Below are 15,636 nucleotides of genomic sequence, written 5' to 3'. Positions count from 1 at the left end.
CTGTTTAACTTTTTGAGGACCTGCCAAACTGTTTTTCATAGTCATATATATTTTTACATTGGAGAAATAACATTTTCAAAAATTGAAAGCCACTTAGCCACAAGGGGAAACATTTCAGAAATCCTATCACTCAGAAGTAACACAATTTACAGATTTTAAGTATGGAGATACACTTGCATTTACCTCTTCTCCCTCTTGAAATCACACTAAAATGATAATAAAATATTTTCTTTTAAGATACAAACCCTACATAAAAAAAGAGAAAACAATAACAAAATGTTTGAAGTTGAAAAGCAGATGGACAATGACAACTGACTCATAGCTGATCAAAAAAAAGCTAAGACCTAAGCCAACAACAGGAAAGCCGGTAGAAAGTTGATTGACATCACAAAACCTCAGAAAGGCTTAGCTGTAGAGATACAAGGTATCCCTGAAAGTGGGAGTGCAGATGGAGGTGAACAAAGACATCTGATAAAGTTTGCAAAAAAATTTGTATACCCATATTCATAGCAGCATTATTCACAATAGCAAAAGGTGGAAGCAGCCCAAAATATCCATTAATGGATAATGGATAAACAAAATGTGGTATATACATACAATTGAATATTATTTAACCTTAAAAAGGATAGAAATTCTGAAAACTGTTACAACATGGTCAAACCTTGAGGACATCATGTTAAGTAAAATAAGCCAGTCATAAAAAGACAAATGCCGTATGGTTCTACATGAGGTACCTAGGGTAGTCAAATAGAGATAGAAAGTAGAATGGTAGTTGCCAGGGACTAGGGGAGGAGGATGGGGAGTTGTTAAACTGAGATGGAGTTTAGTTTTGCAAGTTCTGGAGATTGGTTGCACAACAGTGTGAGTGTACTTGACACTACAGGACTGTAAGCTTAAAGATGGTTACAATGGTACATTTTTTGTTAAGTGTATTTTATTACAATTAAAATAAAGTTGAGCCCTGGCCAGTGTGGCTTGATCAGAGTGTCGTCCTGCACACTGAAAGGTCTCGGGTTTGATTCCCAGTCAGGGCACATACCCAGGTTTCAGGTTCAGTCCCCAGTTGGGGCACCCATGAGAGGCACCCGATCGATGTTTCTTTCTCACATCAATGTTTCTCTCCCCCCCCCCACTTCTATGCTCTAAAATCAATAAGCATATCCTTGGGTGAACATTAATAAATAAGTAAATAAAGTTGATAAAGAAACAAATTCTCAGCTCCCCTTCTCCACCCTGAACAAGACAGTCCTTCCTCCACTCTAGGCTGAAGCTGCGATGCTGACTTTCTGGAGAGGTTAAACAAGAGGAACTCTGGTGCAGAGGATGTAACATAGCTAAGGGCAAGGGGACTTAACAGGGCAAGCGAGACCTCCAGCCAGCCTCTCTCCCTTAGCTCAGCTTTCTAAGTGCTGGAACCAGGATTATGACCTCTTCTTTCTCCATCCCCCACTGATGATTGGTGGAGTCCTCTCTGGAGTAGCTGACTGGCTAAGAGAAAGATCTGATAATGGTATATAATTAGAGAACTGAAGGTCACACCAGCCTTTGGCATGAAAGACAGAAATCAAAGCAACAGAGAAAAAAATGACCTCGGAAGAAGACAGGAGCAGGAGCAGAAGAAAACCTTAAAGAACAAATTAATGTTGTGTTAGTTGTTGGGTAGATAAGATTATCTATTTCATCTTTGAAGTAAGTACAAATGACCATTAAAAAGGAACATTCGGAGAACAAAAGAAGGCTCTTAAAAATTAAAAATATGGTATTGAGCCTGGCTGGTGTGGTTGGTTCAGTGGATTGAGCGTCTTCCCACACACCAGGAGGTCGCTGGTTTAATTCCTGATCAGGGCACGTACTTGGGTTGCAGGTTTGATCCCCTACCCTGGTCAGGGTCGTTTGGGAAGCAACCAATTGATGTGTCTCTCTCACATCTATGTTTCTTTCTCTCTTTCTCTCCCTCCCCCCTCCCTCGCACTCTCTCTAAAAAATCATTCAAAAAATATCCTCAGGTGAGGATTAACAAAAATAAAAAATAAAAAAACCTCTAGAAAAATTGCCAGAATTGAAAACACTAAGTTTCTAGATGGAGAGGCCCCATATGTACTCAATACAATGGATTAAAATAAACCCATATTAAGAAAAATAATCTTGAAATTTCAGAATACAGAAGCCAAAGCAAAGATCCTGCCAGTTTATGTAGAGAAATAACAGGGAATTCATATTTCTCAACAACATCATTGAAAACTGGGAGACAATAAAACAATGACTTCAAAATTCGGAGGAAAAATGACTGCAGACCTGGAGTCCTATCAGTCCGTTAGGGTAAAAGACATTTTCAGGTATGTGCAGTCTCAAAAAAATTATATCCTAGGCATACTTTCACAGGAAGCAATTGGAGGACAGGTTTCAATAAAATGAGAGAATAATCCAAGAAAGAGGAAGCATGGTACTCAGGAACAGGTGTGGGGAAAGAGGTGAAAGGTGTCAAAGGCCGATAGCTATGTGACAGCCTACAGCAAGTCATCTAGAAAAGTGTAATAGAAGGAGAAAGGGCTGCAGGACAGTTGTCTCCAAGAAAAAAATTAGGCCAATCAATCACCTGAGGGATTGAATTCCTGATAGGTACCTGAAAACTAGACAAAAACTTGAGACAATTAACTCCAGGGAAAGAAAACTCCAAGAAAGAAAATATAATCATAGTCTATCATATGACTCAGCTATAAATAATATTTATATAGCCCTGGCCGGTTTGGCTCAGCGGTTAGAGCGTCGGCCTGCGTTCCGGAGAGACCTGGGTTCGGTTCCCGCTAAGGGCATGTACCTTGGTTGCAGTTTGTCCCCGGCCCTGGTTGGTCGTGCAGGTGACAGCCACTCGATGTGTCCCTTTCACGTCGATGTTTCTCTCTCTCTCTCCCTCCCTCTCCCTCCCACTCTATCTGAACAAAAAATGGAAAAATGTCCCCGGGTGAGGATAAAAAAAATAAAAAAAATAAATAATAATATTTATATAATAATTTTTAAAATACTGAGTTCTGCTGTGTCCAAAAATTAGGATATAACTGCATTGGGAGGATGGAGGAAGGGGAAAGGTTGTGTGTGTGGGTGGAGGTGTAAGAATTAAATCCTCACTTTCTGTTTTATTTCTTTTTTTTTTTTTTTGTGGTACATGCCCCAGCAGGAACTGAACCCAGGACTCTCTGGTCCACAGGCCAACGTTCAACCGCTGAGCCAAACTGGCCAGGGCGTCTCACTTTCTGTTTTACTAAAACATATTTAAAACTGAAAAGAGTCAAGAAGTAGATGTACAAGCATATTATTTAGAAACTGGGAGGTACATACGAGAAAACTTGAAAACATTAAATTTAAGCAGCAAGTCAAGAGTGTAGTGAGGTGCGGGTGCTTTTCTTCATAACTAGTCTTTTACTGTTTACTTTTAAAGTGACGTACATGGCCCCGGCCAGTTTAGCTCAGAGGTTAGAGCATTGGCCTGTGGACCAGTGAATTGCAGGTTCGATTCCAGGCAAGGACACATACCTCAGGTGCAGTTCGTCTCAGGCCCTGGTCAGGGTTGTGCAGGAGGGTGGCCAGTTGATGTGTCTCTCTCACATTAATATTTCTCTCTCTCTCTCCCTCTCATTCTATCTGAAGATAAAAGGAAAAATATCCTCAGGTGAGGATTAAAAATTAATTAATTAATTAATTAAAATGATGTACATGTCTACCCGGCTGGTGTGGCTCAGGGGTTGAGCATTGACCCATGCACCAAGAGGTCACCGGTTTGATTACTGGTCAGGGCACATGCCCAGGTTGTGGGCCTGATCCCCAGTGGTGAGTGTGCAGGAGGCAGCCAATAGATGTTCTCTCTCATCAATGTTTCTATCTCCTTCTCCCTTCCTTTCTCTCTCTAAAAATCAATAAAGAAAAAAAATGATGTACCTGTCTAACTTGGTAAAAATGAAAACAAATTGATTAAATAATAGGCCAAAGGGAAGGGAGAAATAAAATGGAAAGAGATTTATGTGGGGTGATGAAATATTCTGTTCCTTTGTATTTTAAATTAGGGCAGGGCACATTAAACTATTTAATATGTGCAATGAATAAGAAAATACTTGGGATTTATATGGGACCAATTAGTTATATAGCTAAGATAGGTAGAGACAGATGATGAGAGAGTGTGTGATAGAGAAATAAAGAAAGAAAGGAAAGCTCTGGCCGGTTTGGCTCAGCGATAGAGCGTTGGTCTGGGGACCAATGGGTCATGGAGTCGATTCCGGCCAAGGGCATGTACCTCACTTGCAGTTCGTCCCTACCCTAGTCGGGTCGTGCCGGAGGCAACGAGTCGATGTGTCCCTCTCACATCAATGTTTCTCTCTCTCTCCCTTTCTCTCCCTCTCTCCCCCTCCCACTCTGTCTGAAGATAAATAGAAAAATATCCCTGGGTAAGGATTAAAAAAAACAAAAAACAAAAAAACGGAAGGAAGGAAAGGGAAGGAGAGAGAGAGAGAACAAATGCCAAGACACAGAAAGACAGATGGAGATACAGAAAGACATACCCAGACACACATACACAAAGTGAGAAATGTGGAGCAACAGAGGGAAAAATACACAGGTTGGCTCTGGGGGTATATACACATGCATGTGTAGACACACCAAGTAAGGACAGAGACCCACACTTTCATAGATAACATCTCAAAGGTTTGTTAAATAGCACAGAATGAGATTTTTTTTTTATCCTTACCCGAGGACATTTTTCCATATTTTGTTCAGATAGAGTGGGAGGGAGAGAGAGAGAGAGAGAAACATCAATGTGAAAGGGACACTTCGCGTGGTTGCCGCCCACACGACCCAACCAGGGCTGGGGACAAACTGCAACCGAGGTACATGCCCTTAGCAGGAACCGAACCCGGGTCTCTCAGGACTGCAGGTTGATGCTCTAACTGCTGAGCCAAACCGGCCAGGGCCAGAATGAGATTATAACCACTAAACATTCCTCCCACCACCACCATGAAACTAAATGACCTCTGTTATCAAGACTCAAAAGAACTCTCCCCTCTTCTGGGGAAACTTCCAGGCCACACTAGTTTGGGGCCATTGCTCTGTCTCCTCAACTTCTAGAAAAGGAATGTTTTGTCTTTACACTCATTTAGGGGAGAAAAAGTCATAGATGGCCTTGTGACATTTTTATAGCTATATTAAGCTGCTGTTGTTTCTCTCTTGAACTTCTACCTAGCTTTTCAGTGTTCATAATTGCCTTTCAACTAGGTTATGTGTACATTGAAAACAGAGGAACCAAACCTTACTGAAGAATAATCCATTGCTGTTCACTTGCTGTGTGACTTTGGGCAAGTTACTTGACTTCTCTGTGCATTAGAGTCCTATCTGTAAGGTAGAGATACTATTAGGTTGAATTATATAAAATTGCCAATATTCTACCATATATGACCAACAAAAATGGCAGTTTTATATGGTTCAATCTAATAAAACCGCTGTCTCTTAGGTGGTATGAGGATTAAATGAAGTGCTTGTTGCATTATAAGCAAGTACCATCCTGCTGCATTAGAAGTGGGCCCAATAATAAGCCACTCAGGCCTTGTGGAACAAAGGCAACACACTTGGAAATGCAGAACAACTAAATAGAAAGAGCCTGGCCCTAGATATCCTGGAGCCTCCAGATCTGCTATGGACTGCTTATGTCTAGACATTTATATAGCAAGAAATAACCTTCCACTTAGGTTAAGCTACTGCTGTTTGAGTCTGTTTTGAAGCAGTAAAACCAATATCCTAACGAATAAAGTGTGTGAATGAGAAAGAAACCAGCTATTTTTATGAAGCGATTTCTGCCTCAGGAGACTGGATGTGATGCCATTGACTGAGATGGGCAGTCTAAGACATAGTGTCAGGTTGGAAGGAAGATAATGAGTGCAGCTGTGGACATGTCTTGAGGTGTGCCCAGGAAAAACTGCCCTGTTCTTCTGGATCCCAGGAGAAAGGTTGATGCTGGAAATACTGGTTTTGGAATCACACATGTATAAATGATTATTGTAACCTTGGAGAAGATGTGATCATCCTGGGAAGACATGTGGATACAGACAAAATTATTCAGTGTATCATGAAATGGTGAGAACACATTATTACCACTGATCAAGCACTTTACCATATGTCAGGCAGGTTCTGTGCTAAACACTTCATGTGTCATAGTTTTTATCATCAAGATTACCCCTTTGGTGGATACTATTAATTCAATTTGCTGAGAAAACCAAGGCTTGGTAGATGGCAGAGCTGGAATTTGAACCCAGGTCTGGTTGACGTCCAAGTCCACATTTATAACCATAACTCCATAAACCTAAACATATTTTTATTTTATTTTATTTTTTATCCTCACTCAAGGACATTTTTCCATTTTTTGTTCAGGTAGAGTGGGAGGGAGAGAGAGGAAGAGAGAGAGAGAGAGAGAGAGAGAGAGAGAGAGAGAGAGAAACATCGACGTGAAAGGGACACATCGAGTGGCTGCCACCTGCACGACCAACCAGGGCCGGGGACAAACTGCAACCAAGGTACATGCCCTTAGCGGGAACTGAACCCGGGTCTCTCTGGACCGCAGGCCGATACTATAACCTCTGAGCCAAACCAGCCAGGGCAACCTAAACATGTTTTTTAAAAAAACTTATGGATGCAGGTATGCAGAGGAGTCAAAACTCATCAAACTGTAGACTTAAAATAAGTACATTTTGTTGTATATAAATTATACCTCAATAAAGCTGGTTTGAAAAAATAACAATGTGATTTCAGAGCTTCCTTTGTGCATGCACCAGAGGTCAATAAGCAGTTGTTAACAGGAGATAATACAAACTTAAAGTGCTAACAAATGGTGAAGGTTGGAACTTAATGAAGATTTTGTGTAATTTTCTACCCCCACCAGCCTGACTTAGAAATCTTAATTGGAACACTTGAAAACAAATACAAAAAAACTTGTGGGTTGAATAAGGCTGTTAGGTTTTACTATAAAAATCTAAAATTACCATGTTCTGCTTGTTAAGATAGTATAACAGGGCTTTTCAACCTCAAGACTCAAGGTTTCTCCATCTCAGTACTATGGACATTTCAGATCAGGTGCTTTCTTATTGTGGGGGTTGTCCTATGTATTGTAGGATGTTTAGTAGCATCTCTGGCCTCTACCTGCTAGCTGCCAGGAGCAACCACATCCTCGCATCCTCAGTTGTGACAACCAATAATACTGCCAGATGTCTCCTGGGGGGCAAAATCACCTGGTTGAGAACCATATTCTAGCTGCTAATTAGCACATCACCTGAGTGGTAGTCTTCTCTTAAGCTGTGATGCCACCAGGGTCAGGGACTCATGTCTACTGACCAGGGGGTGGAGCATCTCTAGGTCACTTTCTAGCCACCTGGGCTCATCCCACTCACCCTTCTGCAACTGTTGATTGCCTCCTTGGCAGGGTGTCTCTACTGCCACACCCCTTTCATCCTCCCCTTGCACCTGGTCCATTGGTTTCATGCTGCTCCCTCATCTGCACCTCCAGGAGCAATGACTATCTTCCCTGCTGTCCTCTTGTACCCTCCCCACCCGATACACTGTAACACCCAAGTGGTCTCCCCCTTTAAGGTGTAATGAACGGTGGGCTGTTGGTTGGCAGGTGCCATTCCTCTTCTCCTGCAGAGGTCCCCTGCCTCTCCTTCAGAATGGCAAAGGAAGGGAAATCTTCCTCCTGCCATAAGGAAGGGTGAGCTGGGGGCAGGTCTCTTTCAGAGCAATGATTGAAGATGCTCAAGGTTGGGTGGCCAGCTTTCTACCTCTCTTACTGGGAAGGAGACAGATTAGCCCCACCCCCACCCTAGAAGGAAATTCTAAAAGTGAATTGCCCTCCTCAGATCTGTTTTGTTTTCAGGAACCTTTCCCACCCTGGGTGAAAAGGTCTACCTCTGTAAGAAGTTCTTATTAGGAGCTGTCTTTTTTCCCTTGGGACCTCCTAGGTAGGAAAAAAATGAAAGAAAAACAGAGGAGAGGAGGGGAACTTTTCCTCATAGACCTTTTCACTCACCCAGCCCCAAAGTCAAAATAGGGGATGAAATGGGAGAAGTGTTCTTTATCTTTCAGATTTCCATATCTCTAGGTAGACCAACCATGACAGTTTAATGACCCAAATGCAAGGATACATTTTATGTTACTAAACGAGCAAAGTGACTTTGGATCTGAATGGGCAGGAGAATAAATAATACACATATTTAAAATTTTCCTTCTAGTTTCTAATTTTATCAAAAGGTTCCCCCTCATTAATCTGAAATTTCTGGAATGTGTACATTTCACTGTCCCACCCATTCCTGGGTTTTAAGGCAGGAATGTCAACCACAATCAGCATAAGGTCACCACTTGGTCAGTGGAAAATTTTTTTTGGTATATGCCCCATGCGGGAATTGAACCCGGGACTTTCTGGTCTGCAGGCCGACACTCCAAACACTGAGCCAAACCGGCCAGGGTGGAAATTTTTTTTAAATGGTGGTAACACCATCTCTGGTACTTCCAGCCTGTGGCTTCTGGCTCCCAGCCATTTTTGGTGGCAAAAATTGCTTTGGGATGGTGGCAAAAGCCAGTGGGTGGCCTGGATAACTCCTCAGCCAACGTGCTCCTCACTCCATCCATGAGGCAGTTTGGAGGTGACAGAGGAGCATTGGAATCTGGACCCTCAGAATGAGCTGCCACTTTGAAGGTGCATGCATTAGGCCACCTGGGTCTGAATAGCAAGTGGCTTCACTGCCAGTACTTGTCAACCGTAGAAGCACCTTGAGGAAGTAACTAAGCACATGCAGGGGGTACAACGTTCTACATGACAATTGTTCCAGTCTGTTTCACCAGTCAGAGTTATGGGAACAAAAGAAGAAAAGATAATGTGTTAATTTAGAAGAGATGAAGAAACATAACAACCAGATGCATTCTATGGTTCTGGATAAACTATCTGAAATTCTTACAATGAAGCCCTAATCTTTAATATGATAGCATTTCGAAATGAGTCCTTTGGGAGGTCATTAGCTTTAGATGAGGTCATGAAGTTGGGACCCCATGATAGAATTAGTGTCTTCTTAAGAAGAGAAAGAAAGACTAGTGTCTCCCTGTCCCTGTCCCTGTGTCTCTCCCTCTCTATGTGAGGAGACAGTGAGAAGGTGGCCATCCAGCAACCAGGAACTGAATCAGTCAACACCTTGATCTTGGACTTCCCAGTCTCCAAAGCTCTCCAAAGCTGAGAAATAAATGTTTCTTGTTTAAGCACCCAGATTATGGTATTTTGTTATGGCAGTCTGAACTAAGACACCAGGACACTTAAGGGCACAATTAAGGAAATGTATATATGGCCTAGGTGTTAGATAAGATGAGAATCTATTGGCATGGGGAGCTGGAGACCATTAACAGAGAAAAGCAGCGTTCAAAACAGAATGTGCAGGATGATCTCATTTTGTTAAAAAACATATATTTGGAGAAAGAGTCCTGTAATGTTACATAGTAAGTTGTTAAATGGTAACCTCTGGGTAGTAGAAAAATGGTGTTTTATTTTATTTTTGCTCTTCAGTATTTGGTAACTTTCTACAATGCATATATATGTGTGTATATATATATATAATTTTAAAAAAATATGTTTTTATTGATTTTTTTAGAGAAAGATAAAAACACTGGTATGAGAGAGAAACATTGATTGGCTGCCTCCTGCACACCCCCTGCTAGGGATCCAGCCTGCAATCTGGGCATGTGCTCTGACCAGGAATCAAACCGGAACCTCTCAGTCCAGAGAACGATGCTCAATCCTCTGAGCCACACCGGCTGGGCTATATATATATATATTTTAAATAAAATGTTATTTTTAATTACAGAGTGTGCACTGGGAGGGGCTTCCCAGATAATTTGCTCTCACCCTTCATTTTTTTCAAGGGAGGAAAAGTTTTGACACATCACACTGACTTAAAAAAAAAACACAAAAACATTTTTTATTGTGGAAAATTTCATCAGCCTCAACAATGACCAACTCATTCATCTGTTCCCCTTGTACTTTCTCCCTTTTCATTAAAAAAATTTTTTTTTTATCCTCACCCAAGGACATTTTTCGATATTTTGTTCAGATAGAGTGGGAGGGAGAGAGAGAGAGAGAAACATCGATGTGAAAGGGACACATCGAGTGGCTGCCACCCACACGACCCAACCAGGGCCGGGGACAAACTGCAACTCAGGTATGTGCCCTTAGCGGAAATCGAACCCGGGTCTCTCTGGACCACAGGCTGATGCTCTAACCGCTGAGCCAAACAGGCCAGGGCCCTTTTCATTTCATTTTGAAGCGAATTCCAGACCTCATATAACTTATCTTATTAATATTTCAGTATTATCTCTTCAAGGACTCTAAAAAATACATAACCATGATACATTATTACACCTAAAAGTTTAACAATAATTCCTTAATTTCATCAAATATCCAGTCAGTGGTCATATTCCCAATTGTCTCATAAATGCAAGAAGTGAGCTTTTAAAAAAAGTTGTTTGATTGAATTATGATCCAAATAAGGTCTATAGGTTGCAATGGGCAATATGTCCTTTTTAGCCTCTTTTAATCTACATGTTCCTTCTCCATGTCTTTATTTTCCCTGGCAATACGTTGGTTGAAGAATCCAGGTTGTTTGCCCAGATTCATTTCCCACAGTGTCGATTTTGCTGATTGTATCGCCTGGTATTTCATGCATTTCTCTTTCCTCTTTATTTCTTATAACTAGTAGTGGCATCTACAGGCTTGATCATATTTCTAAGTTCAGTGTTTGAAGGACTAGAACATTTCATAGATGGTAGTGCATTCTTCTGTCAGGAGGCACATCATGTCTGGTTGTCTCTTATAATGTGACGTGATGATAGCTGTTATTGAAATACAATACCTGGATCCATTGCTTCATGGTGATATTCCAATTCTAAAATTCTGTCTTCATTTACTGGCCAAAATATTTATATAAAGATAAACTGCCCTTCATCAGTGATTTGATAAAGCTAAATAGATGCTTTCCCTTTAATGACCAGTTTTTAAAATAAAGGATTACTTTTCTAGCATCCTCCAAAGGTGAAAAATATTTTTTGTCATTGTGACCTAATGAATTTAACCATATTTATCTTTTAATCCACTGCAGTTCTTACCCTTTAAAAAAAATCTTCACCTAAGAATATGTTTTTATTGATTTTTTGGAGAGAGGAAGGGAGAGGGAGAGCATAATAAATGAAATAGAAATCCAGCTTTTTACCTTTTCCCTTCACTGAGCACAACTCCAGCCCCCTTTCTTTATCCTCCCTGAACATTTAACTACTTATTTCTCTTTTTAAATAATTAATAATAATAATAATAATAATAATAATAAATATAGCCCTGGCCGGTTTGGCTCAGCGGTTAGAGCGTCGGCCCGCAGAACAGAAAGTCCTGGGTTCGGTTCCTGCTAAGGACATGTATCTCAGTTGCAGTTTGTCCCCAGCTCCAGTTGGGGTCGTGTGCAACCAGTTGATGTGTCTCTCTCATGTCGATGTTTCTCTCTCTCTCTTCTTCCCTCTCTACCTTCCGCTCTATCTGAAGATAAATGCAAAAATTTCCTGGGGTGAGGATAAAAATTAAAAATATATATATATTTATATTTCTGATTTCAGAATGAAGACATATAACAAAAATTCAAGCAATCTAAATTTTTTTTTTTTTTAAGTAAATTGCGGCACCCCACTCCCCCTCAGACTTCAAAATAATCATCTTCAACTATTTGGTGCATTTCCTTCTGGACCTACATATAAATTTACAAATAATTTTTCTAAAAATGTGTTTTTCTATATGCACTTTTCTGCACACTACTTTGTTCATTTATTATAAACTGCTTCTTGTGTTTAGAACAGCTATATCTTCTGCATACTATTTAACAACATCAGTTTTCTATTGATACCATAAATTAGTTAGTGCCATACTGATGAACTTTGAGGGTTGTTTCCAATTTTTCATTATTTCAAACAATGCTGCAATTAATATCCTTGTACGTTTAGCTTAGTACAGTTGTGTAACGATTTCCGTAGAATAAATTCCTGGAAAAGGAATTTTCAAGTCAAAACTATGCACATTTAATATGTTAATAAATACTGTTAAACTGACCCCTACAAAGGCTGTATCTCTTTCCTGCACATACTTGCCAGATTGATGTCATGAATTTTTTGCCCTGGCCGGTTTGGCTCAGCGGTTGGAGCGTTGGCCTGCGGTACAGACAGATTGATGTCATGAATTTTTTTCAGTTTTGTCTGATAGGTGAAAAGTAATTTGTTATTGCTTTATTTTGCATTATTTATTATTAAGGTTGAACATGTTTATTGGTAATTTGTTTCTTTGGTGAATTGTTTGTTCATGTCCTCTGTTCACATTTGTTTGGGTTGGTTTTTTTCTTTTTCTTATCAACTCAAAAATCTTTCTTATATATTGCATTGATCATTTTCACATGTTAGAAATATTTTCCCAGTTAATGTTTGTAGTTTGAATTGACCATATAGAAGTCTGAATTGTGAATGTGATCAAACATAAAAGTCTTTTTATTTGTTTCTGATTTTTATGTCATTTTAGGAAGGCCTTCTCCATCCCAAGGTTATAAGAATGTTCACCCACCTTTCCCTTTTATGTTTTGTTTTTAAATACTTTAATCTTTTAGCATAATAAATGAAATAGAAATCCAGCTTTCCACACTTTCCCTTGACTGGCTAATTGCTCAAGAAACTATTATTGAATAGCTTTTCCACCCTGCCATTGAAATACCACTTTAATGATTATGCACTAAATTCTCATGTGCATTTTTGGGGATTTCTGGACTCTCTTCTGATGAGTTGTGCTAGTTCTGTGCCAATCCCAGCACACTGTACTCTTATTTCAACTTTTAATATTTGGTAGGCCAGGTTCCCCCATTACTTATCTGTTTGAGAATGTTTTGATTTTTCTCATTATCATTCTAGATGAACTTCTGAATTATTTTGTCAACTTTCCCAAATTATCCTTTTGAGATATGGAGACTGCATTAAATTTATGGATTTAGGGAAAACTGACATCTTTTATTTTATGGTCTTATCTAAAAAAATGTTTGGCGCCCTGGCCAGTTTGGCTCAGCGGTTACAGCGTCGGCCTGCGGTCCAGAGAGACCCGGGTTCGGTTCCCGCTACACGTACTTCGGTTGCAGTCTGTCCCCGGCCCTGGTTGGTCGTGTGGGTGGCAGCCACTTGATGTGTCCCTTTCACATCGATGTTTCTCTCTCTCTCTCTGTCTCTTCCTCTCTCTCCCTCCCACTCTATCTGTACAAAAAATGGAAAAAAAAAAAAAATGTCCTCGGGTGAGGATAAAAAACAAACAAACAAAAAAATAAAATAAAAAATAAAAAAATGTCTGGCTCAGTGGGTAGAGCGTCGGCCTGCAGACCAATGAGTGGCAGGTTCGATTTTGGTCAAGGACATGTACCTTGGTTGAGGTTTGTCCACGGCCCTGGTTGGGGTTGTGTGAGAGGCAACCAGTCGATGTGTCCCTGTCACATCAATGTTTTTCTCTCTTTCTCCCTTTCTCTCCATCCCTCCCACTCTATCTGAAGATAAATAGAAAAATATCCTTGGGTGAGGATTAAAAAATAAATAGCCCTGGCCGGTTTGGCTCAGCGGTTAGAGCGTCGGCCTGCGGTACAGAGAGACCCGGGTTCGGTTTCCGCTAAGGGCATGTACCTCGGTTGCAGTTTGTCCCCGGCCCTGGTTGGTTGTGCGGGTGGCAGTCACTCGATGTGTCCCTTCACGTCGATGTTTCTCTCGCTCTCTCCCTTCCTCTCTCTCCCTCCCACTCCATCTCTACAAAAAATGGAAAAATAGCCTCGGGTGAGGATAAAAATAAATAAATAAATAAATAAATAAATAAATAAATAAATAAATACAAGTTATTATTCTGCTTATTCAAGTTTTCCTGGTCTAAGTAACTCAAAGAACTTAGCTTTGTTTATTTATGTATTTTAATATATTTTTATTAAGTATAGAGAGAGAGGAAGGGAGAGGGAGAGAGAGAAAGATTGAAACATTGATTGGCTGCCTCCTGCACACCCCCTACTGGGGATTGAGTAGGCAACCAAGCATGTGCCCTGACAAGAATAAAACTGGTGACCCCTTGGTTCATGGAATGGTGCTCAACCGAGTCACACACCAGTTGGGCAGAACTTAGTTTTACTGACTGATCAAATATAGTCCTACACATTTCTTCTTTATTTTTTTTTTATTATTTTTTAAAATCTTTATTGTTAAATATATTACAGATGTTCCTCATTTTTCCCCCATTGACCCCCTCCTCCCACTCCCACCCCCCTCCCACCTTTTCCCACACTATTGTCTGTGCATATAAGTTCTTTGGTTTACTTCTTCCCACCCCCCAACCCCTGTCCCTTTGAGATTTGTCAGTCTAGCAATGAATTTGCACTTCTTAATCTCTTCACCTTTTTCACCCATTCCCCCAACCCCTTCCCATCTGGCAACCAACAAAATGTTCTCTGTATCTATGAGAATGTTTCTGCTCTACCTGTTCATTTTGTTTGTAGATTCCATTGTCGATAGACATGTATTCATTGCCATTTTGTTTGTTCATATATTTTATCTTTTTCTTCAAAAAGACCCTTCAACATTTCATATAATAACGGTTTGGTGGTGATGAACTCCTTTAACTTTTTCTTGTCTGGGAAAGTCTTTATATGGCCATTGATTCTAAATGTCAGCTTTGCAGGGTAGAGTAATCTTGGTTGTAGGTTCTTGCTTCTCATCACTCTGAATATTTCTTGCCACTCCCTTCTGGCCTGCAGTTTCTTTTGAGAAATCAGCTGACAGCCTAATGGGAACTCCCTTGTAGGTAACTAACTGCTTTTCTCTTGCTGCTTTTAAGATTCTCTCTTTGTCTTGAACCTTTTGCATTTTGACGATGATGTGTCTTGGTGTGGACCTCTTGGGGTTCATCTTGTTTGGGACTCTGTGTATTTCCTGGCCTTGTATGTCTGTTTCCTTCACCAAGTTAGGAAAGTTTTCTGCCATTATTGTTTCAAACAGGTTTTCAATTTCTTGTTCTCTCTCTTCTCCTTCTGGCATCCCCAAGATGCGAATGTTGGCACACTTGAAGTTGTCCCAGAGGCTCCTTACACTATCCTCATTTTTTTGGATTCTTTTTGCTGTTCTGATTGGGCGTTTTTTGCTTCCTTATATTCCAAATCAATGGTTTGCTCCTTGGATTTACATACTCTATTATTGAAGCTGTGTAAATTATTCTTTATTTCAGTTAATGCCTCCTTCATTTCTGACTGTGCATCATCATTTCTGACTGGTCCTTTTTTATGCTCTTGAGGCCCTCACCAAGTTCATTGAACATCCTCATAAGCAGAATTTTGAACTCAGCATCTGTTAGGTTGCTTATCTCCATTTCGCTTAGTTCTTTTCTTGGGGTTTTGTTCTGTTCTTTCATTTGGGACTTGTTTCTTTGTCTCCTCATTTTGGCTGCCTCCCTGTGTTTGTTTCTGTGTATTACTTAACAAGAGGTATGGGGCTAGCTGAGACCAGATGCTGCTTGTTTGAAAGAATTTAGGAAAA

This window comes from Molossus molossus, unplaced genomic scaffold, assembly GCF_014108415.1.
Source record: "Molossus molossus isolate mMolMol1 unplaced genomic scaffold, mMolMol1.p scaffold_m16_p_3, whole genome shotgun sequence".
Taxonomy (NCBI): domain Eukaryota; kingdom Metazoa; phylum Chordata; class Mammalia; order Chiroptera; family Molossidae; genus Molossus; species Molossus molossus.
Note: the sequence above shows the minus strand (reverse complement) of the source record.